At 47.5% G+C, this 21954-nt stretch overlaps 1 protein-coding gene across 6 annotated transcripts in view; it reads right to left on the bottom strand.

The window, feature by feature from the left end:
- Positions 1–17819, bottom strand: part of LOC147190093 (short/branched chain specific acyl-CoA dehydrogenase, mitochondrial-like) — a 32285-nt gene extending 14466 nt beyond the window's left edge. For 2 of the 6 annotated variants that reach the window (XR_015097528.1, XR_015097526.1), the window contains exons 1-9: positions 16138–17814; positions 14917–14966; positions 14397–14693; positions 14152–14316; positions 13918–14059; positions 13675–13828; positions 1315–1363; positions 877–955; positions 2–339 (exon numbers count right to left, since the gene is read on the bottom strand). The gene's annotated coding sequence lies outside the window, so the exon portion shown is untranslated. Of the gene's footprint in view, position 1; positions 340–876; positions 956–1314; positions 1364–13674; positions 13829–13917; positions 14060–14151; positions 14317–14396; positions 14694–14916; positions 14967–16137 lie in introns of all 6 variants that reach the window. The other 4 variants (XR_015097525.1, XR_015097522.1, XR_015097523.1 and 1 more) reach the window with 4 other exon arrangements.
- Between the last annotated feature and the right edge of the window lie 4135 nt (positions 17820–21954).

Below are 21954 nucleotides of genomic sequence, written 5' to 3' on the forward strand. Positions count from 1 at the left end.
CCTGAGACCAAGAGGCGGGCCTCACAGTGCCAGGACCGCGTCCAACACTCACGCGGCGGAGGTGTGGGCAGACGAAAAGGGCTCTGCGGAGCGGGGCGGGGCGGCTCATGTTGCCCGAGCCAGCCCCGGTGGGATCGTGTGACTTCAAGCGTCCAGACACAAGTCGTTCTTTTCATTTCCACGCAGCGGTGCTCTGCCTTTTGTTTCCGATAAGATGTATAAATGATGAGCTGCCTGACAAAATAAAGCATGGAGGTGGGTGGCTGTGGGGTCGGGGGCGGGGCCCTCAGGCGGCGTATCAGTCATGCTCGGCCTGTCAGCAGGTAACTGATGGGGGCCCTGCAGGCACAAAGACCTCTTTTAAGGAAAAGAGGGGAAGAACCGAAGCTGGTGTTGGCTGACTCGTATTTAAGGGACTCTTTAAAGCTGCAGTTCTCAAACCTAAGGGGAGCCATAACTTGGGGTAGTTTGCAAACGTCCTGCCATTTCCAAAGTAGTCATTTAGTTTATAGCAACATATGGCAACTGTGCAATGAAACAAAATAATCCAATGATTCACAATGATGGAGAGGCATCACCCTAAAATATGTATCGATAAAACGCAAAACAAAAATGGCTACGACATGAATAAATATTAATTCTTGAAGTACAACACATGAACGGAGCAAAAAAGTGGAAATGTGACGTGCTAATTTTGCCGGGCTAATGGTCGAATCCATCACGCGTCCATTTGACGTCGCAAGTATACAACATTAAATCTCTAATCATGTTCTTTCCATCCATTCCAATGACAGCTCCTTTTTTTTGTGTGTGTGTAAAACAGAAAATATGACACTGCTGCCCGTGCAATGTGCGATAAAAGAAAAAAGTACTTACAAGCTTATCTGTGATACGCAGGATGAAGAGCAACGTTGGCAAACAATCCACTGCCGCGTGAGTCATTCAACATCAAGGCCTAAAAATACAGTCACAAGTTTAAAATGAAAAAAAAAAACAACAACCCCAAAACATTTTGAAACAATTGCATCATGCACCAAGTGTCTGCTCAAGCTTTTCACTCTTGACAAATTTTAGGAGAGGAAATAACAACAACAGTGCGGAAGAGTTAAAAATGGTTGCAAATTAATGACGTTACATGAGCGTTGTGCAAGAATTCCCACCGCGGCGCCACGCCCGCGGAGGATGATCTCACCGCGTAAATAAATCTCTTTTATGAGCTTTTGAATGCAACGTTTAGCTTCATGGTTATATTTTGCTTTCATCTCGCTACACGCAAGTATCAATCTTTGTCGCTGGCCAATGGTGTATGACTACCGTGATGTTGAGAGCATCTTACAGCCTCCGGGGATTCGTCGAGCATCACCTACAAGTGGACACAAGATGGTGGATTAGTTACCAAAGATAGGCTAATATAAAAATAAATTGAGCGCTAATGTCACGTAATAGAATCACACTTTGCAATTTTAACCACAAGTGGCAAGTACAGGACTAGCTAAAGGCTAGCATCACAAGCTAACATAGCAGTCTTTCTTTACTGTATACATAGCTCGCATACCTAATGCATAAGTGAAATGAAATCAAACAGAAGTGCCATGAAGTGTTAACAGTACACACGCTTTTAATTGAACACGTTTTTTTCTAATTTTTTTTTTTTTTAGGAACTTGGAGATTCTGATATAGTGCCAAAGACAAAGTCTAAGGGTGTAATTATAACTCCAGGTGGGAGCGGGTGCTGATTGAGCACCTTCAGGAGCACAATTACCAAAGTGTCCGCATTAAATTGATGTACGAGTGCTTTATGTGTAGGAACTCCTGAAATTTTAATTCGGCTCTCATTAGGCGCTGACAGAATGTCATTGAGATGGCATTATTACAAGGTCACACCAGAGGGGCAGACAAAAAACCCCCCCAGAAGATGAATTGAAAGAGTATCCATCCTATAGATGACAAGCATAAAACAAAAAATTCTACTACTACAATGCATGGCTGTAAATGAACAGAATGTCTCCACACCGGGTCATATTTAAGTGGTCACTTTAGTGGCGACATTAAGTGGAACCATGTTTGGTCACCGAAGTGCAACACTATTTAATATATCAGGTGGACTCCTATTTGGTCAAGTGGAACCATCATATTTAGTGTAATCATATTTGGTCACTTAAGGTGAAGCAAACCATATCAGCTGCACCAATACTTGCTCATATAGGTGTAACCGAATTTGCTCACTTTAATGCAATCATATTTGGTCACTGAGGTGAAACTACACTTGGTCGATTTAGGTGGACTCGTGTACATCTGCAAACACGCTGTATCCGTATGTTTTGTTTTACGAGAAAAAACGAAATGTTTGAAACCCAACAGTTGAAAAAAGAATTACAAGTGAAATACAACTGAACTCTATGTCACAAATGCACTGTGCTAAAAAAATGTCAGCACTGTAATATTACGGCCAGTTTGAACACTGAATGCAGTGAGTCCTTTGCATACGGCTGCACATCACCCCCTCACCCCCCCCCCCCACCCAAACAACAATAGTGGCTAACCTGATCATTCATGACACATTGTATAAACAGTGTAAGCTAACAGTGCTGCCAATCAACATGATTGATTGCAGCTCGCCTTGAGAGAAGAGTGACGCGTCAGGAAAAAGTTGTTCTTTTTCTTTTTTTCTCAAGCAGCGCATTCGAGGGCTGCCACGGAAAGCGGTGATTAATGTGCTCTCCGCGGGTAATCCCATACCCCGAGCTAATGAAGGAGGAATTTATCACAGGGCAGATGTCACCATGACGGCACTCCAAGTAGCTGGGAACAATTTATTTTCTTTTTCGTAATGGTCCTGAAAAGTACTGATGTGTCGGGAGTGAGGGGGAAAAAAAAAACACTGAACAATGACCACTTCAAAGTATGAGTGCGCCCCAACCGCTTCACTTTGCAAAAAAAAAATCACGAGTGGTGTGCATATGGTTAGCAAGAGGCTAGCGCAAGAAGCTCATGAAACAGTCTAAGATGCCGTGCTAGCGCTCCAAAGTGCAAAATGAAGTCAAGAGCTAACTTCATGTAAAACAATGAAATGCAGGACTCGATCACAGATGAGCACATGGCTAGTGAGGGGTTAGCGCGAGACGTTAACGACGCGGTTTGCGACATTCCGTGCTGGCAGAGGCAAGTGTAAAGTGAGGCGCCCTGTCATTTAAACTGCTAACACCCAAACTTTTTATCACAAATGCCATGCAAATTACTTAGTGGAATGTTACTGTGAGATGTTGTTGTCTGTAAGAGGTTGAAAAAATGTTTTTGTTTTTAAATTGCGGTTAAATATGTATGTAAGGTTAACAACATGGGCGCCCCGGTAGTCCAGTGGTTAGCACGTCGGCTTCACAGTGCAGAGGTACCGGGTTCGATTCCAGCTCCGGCCTCCCTGTGTGGAGTTTGCATGTTCTCCCCGGGCTTGCGTGGGTTTTCTCCGGGTGCTCCGGTTTCCTCCCACATTCCAAAAACATGCATGGCAGGCTGATTGGACGCTCTAAATTGTCCCAAGGTGTGAGTGTGGGTGTGGATGGTTGTTCGTCTCTGTGTGCCCTGCGATTGGCTGGCAACCGATTCAGGGTGTCCCCCGCCTACTGCCCGAAGACGGCTGGGATAGGCTCCAGCACCCCCCGCGGCCCGAGTGAGGATCAAGCGGTTCGGAAAATGGATGGATGGATGGTTAACAACATGCAACATTGTCAGCAAAGCAAATGTGCTTAATCTGGTGGCGCGGCCATAATAAAAGCAACGACATGTCGCAACATTTTATGGTTGATTAGTCGTCATGAATCCATTTCCCGCTGCAATTATGAAGGATGGCGCTGGCTTTAAAGTTTAACGGCGTGCTTTACGAGGCGCACTCCAACGCCAGTACCTCCCGACCGGCCCGTCTCGTCACTCTAATTGCCCTTGCTGTTGTTCATGGGGAACAATGACCTCTCCGCACGGTATTGACGACTTTTGCATCAAAAACAAAATGAGGGATCGCTAGTTGGTGCTTCCGTATTGGTTCGCAAAAGAGTTCGCCCGGGTTACACTTTTACGACTAATACGAGAGTTGGAAAATTCCTGGGTATTAATGAAAATGTATCATTAAAAACTAAATCTAATTAAAATGACTGAGTTATGGAAAAAAATGAAATGCCAAATATATTGAGTTATTGTTTAAAAACAAAAAAAAAAAGTTAGCAGCCTAGAGTCCTAAAGCCTGTTCCTCACACCAGATTTTGAGATTTCACACAGAGAAGGCCAACAGCTGCGATCTTGGCCAACAACAAGCGGAAACGGCATTGCGATGACGTCAGGGGGGCGTGGCCTCAACAGCAGCGATTTCGGTCAAGCATCAAAGAGCCGCCACAAAGACGGAGGAGCCGACCGCCGGCTGGTTTCAACAGAGGGGCCGGCTGGAGGTCACGCACGCGGATGAAAGACTTCACAGCTGGCAGGTGGAGCTCAAGGAGGCATTGTTCGGCCACCGACGCAAATCTGAATCCCAAACATGTGCTCGCTCGGACCGACAGGCAGTCAAACACGCCGAGTGTCGCCAATGTTTGTTTTGACACGCTTCATTGATGGCGATTTCAAACACACTTTTGAAATGTGCCACGAGAACAGCTCGTCGTCAATCGTGAGCACATTTAGTAACGGCACACGCGGGAACACGCTTGACTTTTGAGTGAACAAAACTGTTTTTTCTTCCGTTTAAGAAATTGTCAAATCAATTGAGTGTTTTTTTTTTTTTTTAGGAATCAGAGCATCATTAGTTTGTCTTGTTTCCCTATTAGAAAAGTGAAGCACCAGTAGTTTTTTTTTCTTAGTAAACATCAGCATCAGTTTTTTGTGTTTTTAAATAAATTGTAAAACAAAGACTGTATTTATCTTTTGAGGAAGGCGTAACATCTGGATTTGCTGTGACGTCCACCATCTGATGTTTGGCAAGCTTCTAACTGTCTCTACCTTTCTTAAGGCGATTTGTTTTGTGGGGGTCGGTGGGGGGGTCTTCCCGTAATAGACGCGCCTCACAAATTTCATGTTGCTTTGCGGGCTCTCTTCCACAATGGGGTTCATGACACACGTGTAAACATGGCCCGAAAGACAGGAAACACCTTTCTGTGGGTTATTCTTCGCTTGGGCCTAACAATGACTGACCTGCTCATGCCCACAAAACAAAGGCTCCTTTTCAGCTCGACGCGCAACAACGTGACATCATGATCATAAATATATTCCATCAGCCTGCCATGCTGTCAGTTCGCCGGAATCAAACAACTCCCGCAGCAAACGATTCCTTTAAGGTACTCCTGGACGCTAAATGATTCATCGCGGCAGCCACATTGTTAAAAACGCCACTTAGGGAGGTTGGGGGTAAGCGGGGTGGGGGGCAACGCTTTTCTTCAAGTCAATAAAAGCTTGTCTGAAAGCATATTAATGCCTTGCGCTTGTTCACGGACACAAGGGGGAGCACGTTGAGCGGATCCAACCTGGCATCTCCGAAAACTGCGCTTCTCAAACTTTGAACACCAGGTAGCACCTCCACAAAGACTTGCAGTAGCTCTCCCACTACCTTAGGTTTAAGGTTTCTTTCTTTTTTTTCCACCACAGACACGTCACCGGTAACACCCAGCAACGTTAGCTACAGTTAGCTAAGGGATTGCACAGTTAAAATATGAACACAGTGTCAACGTTTTTTAATTTCCAACTTCATAACTATCATAATCGACCCAAAACACACTTCCCGCCTTTGCAAACACGCAAATGGCGAGCGATCTCAAACGTCGGGGTGTCACAAAGGCGGCCAAACTGCTTTGCCCCGTGCCAAGCTCGTGTGGGCCCAAAACATTAACGCATTGACAACATGATGGATGACACGCGGTTAAGTGGTTCTCCCGTCACACGGGCTCGCAAAACTTGTTCCAGAAGCATGAAAGCAAATGAGTGTTTGCACATGGCATCAAGCGCCGGCCGATGTGCTACTAATTAGAAAATGAGACGACAGATGCATGGCACTTACATGCAAATGGTCGGCAATCATTAATATTAATCAGCGTCATTTCCTTTTGAAGTGTTCAAGTTGTCTTCGAAAGAACCAGACAGCGCTACTCATTTCTAATTCAAATTTCAAATACGTATGTATTTTTTTTCTTTATTATTATTTATATCTCTCGCAAGAAACGGGTTCACTGTACTACTTTTGCAGAAGCCAAAACTCAGGCGGTATTTTAGGTTCACGACAGCAGCAGGACAAAAATCGACATACAGAAGGTGAGTTGCTCGGTGCATAGTTTGCTGGTTTCAAAAGCAAAACAAGCGGACCCAGAAGCCGGTTCAAAAGGGCTTTTAAAAAAATGATTCCGTAGTTTAGGCGACGGAGGATAGTTTAGGCAGCCTGAGCGATGGGGGGGGGGGGGTCACTTGGGCTCTAAAACAAAGAAAACAGCCCCCAGCGCTACAAAAATTTGTCAACGTCCTCGCACCTCGAGGCACCGGCCTGCCTTGCCTCGCCCGACCCCTTTTCTCAAGATAAATACCTCTGTCAACATTCACCTTCAGTCCCTGGATGCAAATTCAACTTGTCATCCATCACCCTTCTGTGTCATTTACCCCCAGTATTGACTTTCGGACCTCAGCTATGAACATGACTAAGCAGGTTAACACCCCCCCGCCCAAGACTCAATTTTCAACTAACAAGCTCATTTGATAATGTACCTTTCTCCACATAGATTGAATTGTTACTCACAAATTCCGAAACAGAATCATCTTCATTGGCCAAGTATTTTACAGCGTGAAGTTTCTGCCACCCGGATGTCGTGTTACGCTTATTTTTTTAACAACCACCATGAAAAGATCGTAAAGAGTGAAGGTCAACATTTGAGGAGATGCGCTACGTTTATTATTACTGCAGCTATGATCTTACATGCAAAGCACAGGCGTAGGGGTGGGGGGGGGTTAAGATTATTAATTGTTTTGGTGTCACAGCCGCTGTGTGCACCCGCTGATTTAATCAGCTAAATTCACCACAGTGGGAACAAGCCTTCAAGCGCCGAGACCATATACAGCAACAAAGCCGCCATTACCGGCGTGATTTACACGCATGGCGTCCGTGTAACATTGATTGGGCGAACTGTAATGTTCGTCGCATTAGCATCGCGCAATCCTTTGCGCAATTTTCCGATGTGAATGTGCGCTCATGTTGAAGGATTGCTTTGACCGGCTGACACAAGAGGCAGCCTATTAGCTATTAGCTAACTAATATTGTGACTTCACTATTTATAATAACTACATCAACCAATTAATGGGACGGATGACTTCAAAAAAAAAGTAAAAATATTTCAATGAACAAATGATATCACTAAAAGCAAAAGTACATCAAATTCTCCCTATTTATTTGGACTAAATTTAAAAAAAAATTATGACAGGACTATGGATGCAGAGATGCTTGGCGAGCCAGATTCATATCAAATCTTTGCCCTCCCCGTCAGAGAAATTGATAAGCACTGAGCTGTGTGTGCACGTGCACGTGTGAACGTGTGTGTCCACTAATGACTTGGGGAACTTGTCTCTCCCTCCGTCACAGGTACAATCTTGTTTGCTCCCGTCCCTCAGGACCTTGGACCCCAGAGAAATGAAGAGGCTTCTTTATCCTCCCTCACCTGGCCGCACGGTCTCGGCTCCTCTAATCAAGAGCGCGTCGGCTCGGCCGGCCGGCCCGATCAGGAGGGACAAGGGCCCCGTGTTGCAATTAAGTCGCGGCGTTGAAAGCAAAACGCTACGTCGGTCCTGGTGGGGCCGAAAGCTGCAAAGCAGGCCTGATTAACACGGCGTCAGTTCGTGAACAAAGGCCCAGTGACGCACACCAGCGCTTCCCAACATGTACTCAGCCAGGCATATAGTTCACATTCAAAAAATGTTGTGGCACACCACCAAAGACAACCCCTCCCACGTCCAAATATGGTCAAATTCACATCAACTTACGAGATGTGTTAAAATGTGACATCTAAATGTAAATATGAATATAAATGTGATGTCAGCGCCAATAAATAAGAGCCCACCCACCCCCTCCGCCAAGGTGAACGGCCCACAAATGGCGGCGGCCGCAGGCTGAGTAAACCACAAGCGACGGCTCGGCTGACGCGAGGCGAGCCGACAGAGACGGATGGATCGATAGACGAGCGCATATGCAGATGGGCCTATTGATAAACTCCCGCCGACAGCGGGCCAAACACTTGGAGCTCGTCTGCCCGGCTGTCCGTCACGTCGCCCGTTAGTTTGCACGCACTTCAGGTCGGATGTCCTCAACCCGCGACCGCAGGGCGCCCGGCCTGACCCGCCGGCCACGTTACATGCCAAAACGCTTTTTCGTCACTTGTCAGTCCGGATGGCGCGCCGCGTCACTCCGGACATCTCGGCGACTGCGTATGACAAGGAGCGAGCTCGCCGGGGATGCCAGCGAGTACGAGGGCTTCGACAAACACACGAGTGCCTTCGCGCAGGGGTGGAATTCATTCCGCGACTATGCTCGCTTGTATCTCAAATCAAGTTTGAATTTCTATTCCAAGTGGTTTGGGACCGACTTGCCTATTGAAACAGAAATCGATGCTGGCATCCCATCTCCCTTCCGTGCTAAAAACTTGACCTCGGATGTGATCCTTTTGACTGACACGTCGCGCAATGCGCCCGATGTTCAATTGACACAGAAGGGTTCGTTTACTAGCAGGCCTACGGTAAGGTAAAAAGGTCTCCGCTGTTGCGAACACGACTACAAGCGGAGGCGTCGTGTGAACCGGGATGAATAATGGAGCGCTTCCAGAGAAAGCTGCACTCTTGGTGGCAGGGAGGTTAATATTCTCACATGTCATTAGGTGGCCGGGCCGGACTGACGGCTCATTGAATCGGGCAGCAAATGATTTCCTCATGCCGCAGAGGACAGAGCACTTCAAAGTGAAGCAGTGGGGAGGGGGCGTGGGGCTGTTTGGGTGGGTGGGAGGGGGGGCTGAGGTCAGGACAAGCACTCCACTTTGATTAATGACCGGAGCTCGGCAAAGGTTGCCGGTAGGTAAGAATGTGACGCCGAATTGGATGTGAAAGCGGGGGGGGGGGGGGGGGGGGGGGGGGAGCGACTTTAAGCTGGATTTGACCCGGCTGCACATAAAAGCCCCGCGCGGCGCACACCGTCACCGTCGGGCTGACTTGATGACTTGTGACAGCCAAACTCACGCACCCTCTGGCTTGTGTAGTCATGACTTTTCACTTGTTGCCTGACAGCTTTACCTAATAGTCGCATGAGCACTTGCGGATACTGGACAGAAAAGTGTCGACGTCACCTCAAAACAGGAAACCCTCGTAATTGGGTGGGAGTTTGGGACCAAGTCAACATTCGCAAGTCGGAAAGAACGCCAAAAATGCTTTGGACAGAGTTGACAGTCACGCTCTCGTCATTGCAAGGGTTACAACCCGCGATATAGAAATACCCTACAGAAGTTTTCATTGTCTGGGACAAGCCAAGCCACCCCACCCACCCGTCTTTTCACGGCTTTCCACTGGCAATAAGTTTCGCTCCTTTTGTAAACAACAAAAGTCCAAATCTCCTTGATCTTCTGACTGTGAACAAGCGGGGAGGAATGTGAGTGACATGCTGGCCGGCGCTAAAGACAGCGCGTGTCACCTGTTAGGACAATGTGTTGCTCACACACAACACCTCCGCCACAAAAAAGAAAAACGCACATGAGGCAGCTGGAACCCTTTTAATTAGCACTAATTACCTTAGCGGAGACCGGTCGGCAGGCTAGAAGGGATTTGTCAGCGCGCAAGAGATCAGAAAGACAGGAGGTGCTCGCGTTTTCCTTGCGCTGCGTCAAAAAACTAATAAGGAGGCCAATAATGGGACCCGTGAGGATAATGGCCCAAGTGGTGGCGCGTAATCCCCACTCAGGACTAATGCCACCGACACAACACACACGGTGCCGTTTTTCACCCTTCTACACCTGACTGTAAGACGCGACCCTTTTTCGCGTTGCTATTTTGTACAGACGGCGCCGACACGGAATGATGTCGATCGAATCTTTTTCGAGAGACAGACATGATGACAAGACTCCCAAAACCCGCATCTAAGTGGACAATTCTGATTGATCTCTGTGTGAAACCGGTTCAGGAATGTCTAATTGCTGATCAAATTTTCCCATCAAAGTTAAAAGTGACTTTAAATTCCCCCCATTAGCCACACCCCCCCCCCCCCCCCCCCCCCCCCCCCCCGTAGCCCCTTCCGGTGGTCTTTCTTGTGCAATGAGCCGGTGGTCCAAAAAGATTGTCACTTCAAAGCCGTGTCAATCTGGGATTAAGGATTTGGTTTTTTTCCCTTTTTTTTTTAGCTTCTTGTGTTACTTCCGAATTGGGCACATCTTTGTGATCATTGCGTACAAAGTCCGCTGTGTGACTTTAAGTCTCATTCACTTTCTGTCTCCATTGTTACATGGGCAAGAGGGGTGAAAGGCAAGCCTTTGTCGGCGACCGCCAGAGTGTCATCAGGGGTCAACCTCCTGCAAGGAAGGGCACACATTGAGTTTGGGGGTACCTCTGGGGTTTTTTTTGGTTTTTTTTTGTGGAGAAGAGAATCTTCAAATAATTTAGCCAAACAAAGAGGGAGGCATGTAAAGGGCAAGAGAACAGACACAGGAAACAGATGAATAAGCAACATCAATTACCAGCCAGCGACCTTGGGAAGGCCGGAGTAAGCCGCACATCTCACGGCAAATGGCTGCACATCACAGCTGACAAGGCCACAGAGGGCTTGTGGGTGCTGAGACGTTTAATGCGCAGCCCGCCGCCCCCGCCTTCTTCCAAATAAGCCTGCGAATTCCTCGGGATGCAATGTGTAAAACGGGACGTTCGCGGCGCGAGCAAACAAAAACTTTCGACGAGGCGAGCGCACGAGAAGACCTTAAATTGGGGCAAAACAATATGGCCAAAGCTGTTCAATACGTATTTCATTACGGCGTGGGTGGTAAAGCTTTTTTTTTTTTTTTTAAATTCGGTGGCACACAAAAATGTGCAATACAAAGCAATATTATTGCTACATTCTGCCATCGATATACGCCTTGTGACGCGTTCTATAAAACTGCGGCTGTCATGATTCTGGATGAAGCAATTTTTGCATTTGTGCTAATCTCCTTTGCTAATCCAATTGGCCAGGGAAAACGCAAGCTTTGTAGTCACCTGCCTTACAAATGATCATTTAGAATGGGGAAATTTGCAAAATCACGACACGGGGTTTGAAATTCTGCCGCTCCCCCCCACCCCAATGTCTCTCCTGGTCAGCCATTACTCACAATAACGCATGTTACCATCAGAGAGAACTTGCTTAAAATTCAATCCACTTTGGCGTCATTATCATTCATCAAGATAACGAATGACTCCTTCAGAGTATGGTAATTATGGTTTGATAAATCATCAGCAGAAAATTAACTGGACGTCAAAACATTCATGGGGCGAGGAGGAGGCGGGGGGAGTGGCGGGGGGGTGATGAATGGAGGATGATTGCGGTGATGAATTGTGTTAATCTGGCCGCTGTGAATTCAGTGAAACGGCTAAACAGCTCAAGATGGATGGGCCACGCAAAAAGCTGCAAGGTCAGAGCGTCGCCCCCCCCCCCCCCCTACCCTCACCCCACAAATGCAAAAATGAGGAAGGAATAAAGTAAAAGAGTGCAGAATTGTATTCATGCCTTCCCTGGGTAGTGCTGAAATAAGCAGTCACTTTATACATTGGCCAATTTAACTGACGCTGATTTTTACTCATGAAGTTTGCTGCTGCTGCTGCTGCTGCAAAAAAAAAAAAGACCAAGCAACGGCTTGTAACTGGAAAAACTAATTTGGGGCATTTGGACGTCAGGGTGCCACTGTCCTCTATTTTTGGGCGGGAAGGGCTTTGCACAACACGAGGGGAAAGAGTGGGACACCAGCTTTGATCACGAGTTTGTCCACGTAAGAGGGCACATGAAGGGCGTTCCTCACACTCGTTCTTTATCATCACGATATAACTTGTGACACAATATAAATATTGCGATCACTATCAATAATATCAAATTACAACTTCTGATTCGATATTGCGGTACGGAATTCCGCCAGCAGTGGCATTACGCAACATTTGCTTTGATGTTTTGTCAAAATATGGACGACACGACTGGTGATTCCATAGCGTCACGATATTTGTTGACTTTATCACATATTTTGATGCTTTTAGACGAGTGGAACTTTGTTTGAAACATTTTCGTGTCAGGTAAAGGAGGTCTGCCAAATGTCAAGCGCATGAGTCACTCTGTGACGAAAATGTGAATTCTCTCACACTAAACAAAGCATCGGCCGGGCAACAAATATTCCTTTCATGTGGCCACCGATGCCCGAATGCTATTATTCTGCTAACCATCAGCAATTATCTCACTGTCAAAGGTCCGGCTGACAAATTCTGCCCACGCCTGAGCTAGCGGTATCATCAAGCCGACATGAGCTTCAAGTGACGGCAGCTAAATCAACCGCCCTGACAGACAAATGGGCTGCCTTGGAAAAGCTTGGCCCATCATTCCCGGGCTGGGAGGAAGGAACCAGCTGACCTTTTTTTTTTTTTTGGGTGGAAATTATTCTCCACACAAGGAGATTAAAGAGCGCAGATTCTGTATGTACGCTCTGTTTCCAAAATGTAAGAATTATTAATGGCTTTTGCGGCATGCCCGTTTCATCTTATGCCAAGTTGCAGTCATCGCTTTTACCTTGGGCTAGTTTTGCCCTTACAGATGGTCGCCGAAAAACAGGAACTGCACTTCATCCTTACAGCACAGGAAGTGCGTGTATGCGTGTGTGCACGCTAGAGGTGGCAAAAGTACTCATACTCTGGAACTACGGATACTCGTGTAAAAGATCGTTTTAAAGGAGAAGCATTAATTCAAGTCCTATACTGAAGTTAAAAGAAAAATCTATTACAAATTATGTCTGCACTGAAAGAATCAATTTAGAGATTAGTTTCTTAATATTACAGGTTGAAAGGTAATTGCTGAATAAATGTGCTCAGACATACACCTATGTCGCGTTCAATTGTGGCGATAGTTTTTCACTATTTCTATTTCTGGATTTTTTTCAGGGGCGTGGCTAAAATGTTGCCCAGAGACGCACTTGGGCAGCCGTGTGAGTCTGTCCTCGCCCACTATTAACTATTTTACTGCCTTCGTTCACGTTAGTGATTATGTGGTTCACGTGCGGTGTGCAGTTCGCTAGCTCGCTAGCGACGCCTGAGAAACTCATCACGGGCAATTACTCGTGGATTTTCTCTATTCACCGCAATGTTCTCTGTACTCAAGGACAGATACCTGATAAATCGACTTCAGTACAATCACAAAGTATTTGTACGTGTTTCCCACCACTGACGTGAGCGGGAATAATACGAGTCATCCCACACGAGGCACGTGCGGCAGCGTTACGAAGGGTATTTTTAAAAAAGGCGCACTTGTGTGCGAGGTGGCACCAACTTTCCTCAACTCACCTCAGCCGGCGACGCTTAATTGCTTCGCACCTCAGCCGACGATTAATAACCCGAGTTGTTCTTAGTGGCGTGCGAGTTTGGAGCGGGGATGAGAGAACGGGTCCCTCCAAAGGGGTGTGCACATACCTTCAGCCACATGCCACTTTTCGCACCGAGGTAGGCAGGTCCAGCACCAGAATTCAACTCCATCACGGTGGCGTGACACGGCGGGTAAATGATTGCCTTGGCTTTTTCACCTCTTGGCCTGTTGAACCTTCGCCTTCACAACAGGCACGTTGGACTAAATTGAAAAGGAAAAAAACAAAAGTGGGTTCAGAACCAAGCCCCGACGTGAATAGCAAAAATTCCAAGACGTTTGTATTTGCTTGCATTTCCTGCTGTGGATGGTCACATTCATCAAGTGGAATTCGACAGTCTTCTGCCACCGACTGTCACAGCGGACCAAATCCAACGGGAATTCATGCCGTGGTCTTAAAAGTGGTCGGGAGCTGCCAATTGCTTTTTGTTTGCCCTGCGCCAATAAAGACATTGAACAAGACTTGAAATCGGATTTGTCAGACAGTCGTCCAATTTGAAGAACATCTGCAAGATTTGCGAGTTCACCTGTGAGTATTTGGGCCAATGAGAACATTTGTGAAATGAGAGGAACTGGCTGAAAGGTTGTCACAATCAACTTCAATCAGAAAGTCAGCCTTACATAACGATATTTCTGCCCTTGGCATTCAATGTGGCTGGCAAAGAATCCATCACTGGAGGACATCCCGCGGGCTGCAAAACCCTAATTAATAACTTGCCTCTTATTTCTTTGTCAATACAGTCCAAAACGGAACTATCTTTTTGTCTCCAACCTTGGCATTTTGTCTCCGCCGCCGTTTATTGATGATTTTCTGGCCGCGGCGCCGCTCCTCGTTTGTCAGGATTATTGCTGAATTTTGAAGCTGTCTCGGGCGCGGGCTGCGGGAGATCGATGGGCGGCCGCCGACGCCGCCTTTGTCGTATTGACAGCGGCAAACGGCTCGTCCTCGCTGAATTGCGTCTCCATCTATTAGCTGTCCGTTGATCCTCGGTGAGCTCACGCCACGTGTCATCCCCCTCCAATCAAACGGCTGCCTCGTGAAGGAGAGCGTTACTGTACAGGACGGGTGCTGATGAAAAAAGTGAAGAAATGCAGCAAAGGTAGCCTCTGAATTGTGCCAATATTAACTTTAAACCATAACAAGACCCCAAACCAGGAGGCCAAAAGATTATTATTATTTTCTAGAATGAACCTTCTTCCTTAAGAACGAAAAGGCACTGGAAATGCTTCTTTGCAACCCATACACATGCCATTTGGTGACATTTTTGACTCAGCGGTGAATAGTTACTCACTCATTTCGCACCCGCTGGAACGTATCAAGGACAATGAACAGCGGCGATGCCTTTAACACAAAAGGACAGGAGAAGTTATGCCAGTTTAAATGTCAGGTTTGTTCCCCCCACCGCGCGTCACAGCTTTGTGGATGGAAAAGTAAGCGTGCAGAAAAACAAAAGGGAGGGTTCAGGCTTTTAATGAGCAGTGTAAAAGGGGTGAGTGTTTGCAGCTGACAGTTATGAGTTACGACAACGTTAAAGTTGCTTGATGGCAGAGTTGGCATTGAGCTCGACTATCATTTTGGGCCTCCGCCATGTTAATTAGACCTGACAAGGGCATGTTGCTTGCACTAAATTCCACCTCGATTGTGAACAAATACGGTTACGAAAACGATTTACATGGCAGGAAGGCGCGAGTGTGCGGTATCGTGTTCTCCCCCGGCCAACTCGCGCATAAAAAGGCGGAGAAGTGCAACAATGGCAATCGGCGGAAAAGTGCTTTAAAGTAAAAGCTGATGGATGGCTTGTCAAAAAAATAATTGCGGCGCTCAGAAAGTGGGTCTGGGAGAGCGGGAGGGGGTGAGGCAAAAGCGTGATGGGAAGTGACAGTGGTCTGTCAAGACGCAGTGGCTGCCCAGAGTCTTGTGAAGGCCCGGCAGAGAAGGTGGCAGAGCAGAGCAGCCTGTCACCGCGGGAAAAGACCTTTAATACATTGACAAGAAAAGGAATCCGCCTGTCACACCTGCTCAACCCGTCCGGGGCGACGGACGGGATACGGCGCAATCGGTGTCGGGGCCGAGGCCGGGCCCCCGCCCCGGGCCCGCGGGTACAAATCACCGACGGCGCCGCCGTTACTTTTCCCAGTGACAATTCATTAATCACTCTGACAGGTCCGACCTTATTACACGGCATATTTGACACTTGAGGAATTGGATTGTCAACGGCATCCCATTATAAATGCAATTCAAATTGAATCCCGGCCCTCTTGTTGTAATTCCCAGAAAGCCTGTTATCCTTTTTTTCAGGCGACCTTGAGAGCCAATCACCATTCGCTGCGCCTTTGAAAATATATTCGGAATGAGTAAACATACACGGACGCATATTCAGCGCAGTGCTCGCCCACTGTACGGTATAAGAACAGTGAGCAAATGGCGGCAACGCGGTATTACAATTACAGCTCGAAAATAAATTAAAAATGCAAGCATGTTGAATGCAAGCAAGATGTCGGGAAAGTCCCACCTGAGGATTTTTAGGCTCAGGTCGGATGGACATAGTAGGGTGTCTCTCGGGGCGGAGTCTCCATGACGAGGTGACATCGATACCGCGTGGCGCCGGCTGATCCGTCCTGGCTCATGACACAGCCCTGTGTCATGAGAACGACAGCTCGGTAAATGTATCCCGATGCAGAATGTGTCTCGGTGACCGCGAGGAGTCCTAATTACGAGCTCGGCGTGAGAATTAATGACCCAGAGGTGAGAGCTGCAGCTGGGCTACTTGAGGGGACGCCGCTACTCGTCGCCCGCCGCCCTCCGTGTGACATTTACTCACAAGCGGGCCACCTCGTGGCCCTCGACGCTGCTTCCTGCTGACACACAAATCAGTGAAGGAGTCTCCACGCTTTGTGTCTTGATGACTTACAAGCAGCGCGGCATCCCTCGTCGGCTATTCTTTCTGGCTTGACAAATGACACAATGGCAGTTTTGCATGATGTGCCATCACATAATATAGGCAGGCCCGCCAAAGGATGCCAAATCTGACCAAACATTTCAAGGTGAATGTCATCCAGAATCATCACATCACACAAACAGATATGAGGACAATAGTAACAGTTGAACACGTGACTGCCAAAAAGTAGTTTACAAGCAAGTGGATAGTCTTTTCCCGATTAGCAATATGCTAACTTACATTTGAATCCTCATTGATATGCGAACAAGATTAGCACAATCACTTTTTTTAAAAATTTTTTGAGCATGTGACATCATCAAGTAGCAGATGTAGAGGTACATAATTTCGACACTCTCACCACTCTCTGGCAAGTCTGAATGGAATTATTAGTTGAATGTGTATCCCTCAATCTTGACAGTGGACAATCAGTGCAGCAACCGATTTGTTTTTTTTCCTTTTTTTACGACCGTGTAGCCTGTGCACATGAGTCATTGAAGGGCAGGAATGTAGCAGCTTGCCAAGCTCGCTGCACTTTACACCCGATCAATGGCACTTGATGATTTGCCGCTGCTTCAAAATGTCTTTTCTATTAAAGCAAACGGCCGCACCTCCTTGTTATTAAATCCAAGGTCTTCCCCGTTAAATGCATCACTCGGGGATTTACATACGCGGCTGTGCCTTCAGCCAGAGGTCACTTTGATTTATTAACGTCTCATCCGGCAGACAGCGGCGGACGCAGTGTCACTTAGGGCGCCGCGCGCGCGTTTAACAGCTGCGACGAGTCCACTGCGACTGGAAAGGACGTCGTCGACACAACTGCTGCCGATAATGTCCAATCGACGACGACTATAATTCATCAGCAATTCGTTGTGGTTCTGGACGGTCGTCCTGGGTCGCGCTGTCGCGGCGTCCTGCCTGCTCGGCTGTCGGACGGGGCCCCCGTGCCTTCTCCATCCCTCCGCCTCCGTGGTGGGGGTCGACGGGGCCTGTGTCTGGGCCATGCTGCCGTGGACCGTCCTGTCGCTCCTCCGTCTGCCCGTGGGGGGGACTGCTGCGGTGCTCGGTGGCGAGGCTTCTTGGGCTCCGCTTCCGGCGGTCGGGCCGCTTCCCGGGCGTCGCTCCTCGTCCTTCCCGGAGGTGCATCCGCCTCGATGGCTCCAGGGGCATCACCTCCTTTTGGTCGTCCTCCCGCCGGCCACGCAGAGACAACGGCAGAAACGGCGGCCGATCCGCGGTTGGCCGGCCCGGCTAGCGCTCCTCGCGACGGCGATGTTGCCGGCGTCAACTATTTGAAATCGCTATTTAAAATCGCATATTCAGTTTAAATTCATCCATCCTTTTATTGTGTGTAATTTTATCTGTGGTTTTATTGTTCGTGTTTTGGTTGTAAAGTGTCCTTGAGTGTCTTGAAAGGCGCTTATAAATGAAATGTATTATTATTATTATTATCAGCGCCACTTAATGGTCAGGGCAGCCCGGAAAACCTCAGACAGCAGTTGGGCTTTGTTCTTTTTTGAGAAGTGCAACACTGCCTCCGTTTACTGAACGCGGACCTTGTGAAGTTCCTTTTAGGACCGTATAACATCAACACAAAACCTTCTTTTCGAGAAACTGCAACATCTATCATGATTATTGTTATTATTTTTTTGTAAAGTGCAACATTAATAATTTGTATTCGAGTTGTATGACACAGGTGGCGAGTGAGTATCCAATGATGTCGCTGGATGAGTGTGTTTCAGTAAGAGTAGCTGTTGTGGTGTGCGCTTGCGTGCGCGCGTTTCACCTCCCGGCCGCTGTCAGCGTATTAATCACCAGTGATGTGTGCTGCGAAGGGACGGCGGCAGGAAATAAAGACACGGCGGCGGTGTCAGGTGTGCCGCCCTGATGTGACTCCATCAGACAAGAGGCTCGCTATTGACAGGGTGAGAAGGGGGGCGATGGGTGGCTGGGGTGGGGGGGTTGGCGGCACAACTCCTCCTCCTCCGCCTCCACTCAGTCACCTTGGCTGTGACGCAATGTCATCAAAGTGCACGCCATTATTGCCGCCGCCTCACAGGAGCATTATTTCAACATCTAGAGTGGGGCTCAAGGTCATGCATGCACACTACACTGTGTGCTGTGTACACACACAAACTATACACTCGGTAGGACTGTGCGATTAGGCGAATGAGATTTTGTGTCGGGATGATGACGAAAGGAAAGTGAATTTTATACCCGATTGGTTACCCTTTGCCACTTGCGTTTTGGCTGCAGAGTGGCCAAGGCGAATTGAGAACTCGGTCTTTCGTATTTAAAAATAATAATAATAATAAAGATTTTTGATGGAAATTTGGAAGCTGAACAAGCGCGTGCGGCATCGTGGTGAAAAGGACCACCGCAGGGCGGGAACGGGAACCGTTGGCACATTTCACACGGAGACGGATCATGGGAGCGTTCTGGGTGATGGGGGCTTTGGCGAGTGTGAGCGACCCTTCCCCGTAGACTTCACCTCCTCCCAGTAGCCTCGCAAAAAGGGGGCTTATTTAAGAAACAATTAGGAGCACACACAAAGCAATTTGCAGCCGCTCCGAGTGCTGCGTGCGAGGCGGCGGCGAAAGGGGCCTTTCAGCGCTGATTTATCGCGCTGTCACCTTCACAAGGCAACATAATTAATAGGAGCGCCGACTTCTAATTCCGCCCTCTTCCACGGCCCGGCGGATCACCTTTGATTTATGACGGCCGGGGACTTTGCTTTCTATCAGTTCATATGCTCGTTATTTATGCTGAAGACCAATTTCGTTGGGTCGCCGTCATCCCTCTCGCGACTAGTCAAAGAGAATTAGGGTGGACTGCATTTTTAGACGTCGCTCATTTATCTTGGCAACTGGCGGAAGAGGGGGGGGGGGGGAAGAAAAAAAAAAGAGCAAGCCTTCCAACGCTTTCGGTTTACCGTCACAACATGTTCTCGTTTTACTACTGTGATGGAGAGTTGCGAAATTCTCTTATTTTGATATTTATTGTGGGATACAGACAGTTCGGGATTTTCGGTCCTTTTTTTTTTTTCTTTTTAAGATGACACCTAAACTTTCTCCTGTTATTTCTTTCACTTTTCAACATCTGCGAGTAAAAACAAATGCAGGCCATACAAATGGATCGCAAGGAGCAGTCAAGTGCCGGAAGTCACGTTTCCAAGCGTCTCGAGCACGAGAACCTATTTCACTCTCCATAAAGTCCAACACTTCACGGCTTCCCGAGCAAAGAGCAGCAAACTCCCACACACAACTGACGACACGCGCAGCCGCAAGGTGCTACGTTCAAACAATACAAACACGGACGCACGCACACAAACTGGAGAATCATCACCGCGGCGGTAATGCATCATAAACGGCCTTGCAGATGAATACGACGCATTATAAGCAACCAAGATAAATCTGGTCACATGGCGGCAGGGTGGTTTTTTTTTCTTTCCAGAAAAATTACACCCGTCGCAAGTGTTATGATCCCGCAAATGCTGCTGCGAAGGTTAAATTGTGTATTACTGTAAAAACAAATAGAGACGGCAGCCGGGCTTGGCGGCGCAACATTATTTGGCATCCTTGCAGCGACGACAACAAGAAAATGAAGCAAGGTTGGATTTAGACGCACTAAACTCGGAGAGTCAAATAAAAGCAGTAAACAACGCGGTTGTTTCACGGCACATTTAGGGCTTCACGTTAGTCATTTTCATGCTACAGCAAACTTTCCCGACAGGGTTACTGCATTTAGAAATATACGCGTTAACATCGGAATTCCTGAACGCAGTGCAGCACTTTGTCTTCTTTTCAAAGCTTGCTTATTTCACATCTTATTGCGTTTAATTTGTCAGCAGAGAGCAAAGGTTCGCCTAAGCCACCATTCACATCACCACACGCAACTAGCATGAACCATAACAGACCTAACGATACAAATGGTCAATAAATTATAGTAAAAACTGCCTTTGTTTTATTGTTAAGGACTTCCAAAACGTTCCCCCTCCAAATTTGACAGGGCACATCCCAGAGGGGACGTCATGAAAGGAGTCTGATGGAATTTGTTTGCCGTGCATTATACTGAGCAATAGTAGCCTTAAAATAGCACAGGTATCTGTTTTCAAATATATGCATGCCAAGATAAACAAGTACAGAAACCTGAAAAATGCACTGCAGTATTTAGTGGCTATTTTGGTTACTCCCCATCTGTGCCGTTCAACGAGACGTATTGTTTAAACCGAGTGGTAATCAGATGCGCAGCTAACAAAGAGTCGTCAATATGCCCGTCGATAGCTGGACAGTGGCCATCTATCAGGCGGCCAAATCGATGGCGTTTCTCCGACGATGAATTCCAGGAAATGATAGCTTTCAAATCAACGCTGGAAAATAGCAACGCAATCCTCCTCTAGGGAAAGATGATGACACGTGGAAAAGCTCGATCGCTGTCGCCGCTTCCTTGGCCTGCCGGCTCGCAAATCTGAGGAGTTGCAGAACAACACTAACGGAGAAGGACGAGTGGAGATGACATCATTGGAGAATTCTGAGGTAGACTGCATCCACATACCTGGACAGTCACAAACAATGACTAGCTTTTTTTTGTTTTTAAACCCTCCATCCTGTTCGGGTCCATATTATACCAATAAAACACTGGAAATCCCCCCCATGAAAATAGACGACTATTCCTATAAACACAAAAAATATTTGAAAATGTCTATCATGTACAGGTGCTACAAAGGGTTTCCGTGTCTACTCGCTAGCTAGCTGGATGGACAGCGCTTTGGCAGGCTGTTGTTTTTCAGTGATTTTTACATAAATCGGACTGACAGATTGATGCATTGAAAAACAAAATACAGATTTCAAAAAGGATTATTTCCGCGAAAGATCTCTCTGGATCTTTTCCCCGCACAAAGTGCCAGCATACTTCGGCGGTTGACGGACAGCCGGCGGAGTCGACGCGAGAGCGACGCGGCATCAATGGCAGCTGCTAATTATATTGCGCGGGCTTCATCAGTCCTGACGTGATTTGATACCTCGGGCGACAGCATCGGGAATGCCGCGAGATGTTCATTAATCACCGCAGCCCACAGCTGCCGGCATGAGCGGCAGCACTTAATCCAATGACGGCGTCCTCACCATCCGTCGTGCTACTTTAGACAAATCAATCACTCCCAGCGAGCTAGCAACAGCGGTGACCTGTCTTTTACAGGGCGTCTGCTGACAGACACCCTTGATTAAGAGCTCCAGAGTGACAAACTTTTCCTCAGGCAGCTCGGGTCAAGGCGAGGCCATGGATCATTAGCTGTCTGCTAAGCTCCATCCTTTGCCATCTGGCTAGTTCGTTTGTGAGTTGGTCGGTTGTACGGTGCCTTGCTAGCTAGTTAGCAGTATTTCTCAACATACCTTA

Source organism: Hippocampus guttulatus, chromosome 19 (genome assembly GCF_054856545.1).
Source record: "Hippocampus guttulatus isolate MCC_2025c chromosome 19, RoL_Hgut_1.0, whole genome shotgun sequence".
Lineage (NCBI taxonomy): Eukaryota > Metazoa > Chordata > Actinopteri > Syngnathiformes > Syngnathidae > Hippocampus > Hippocampus guttulatus.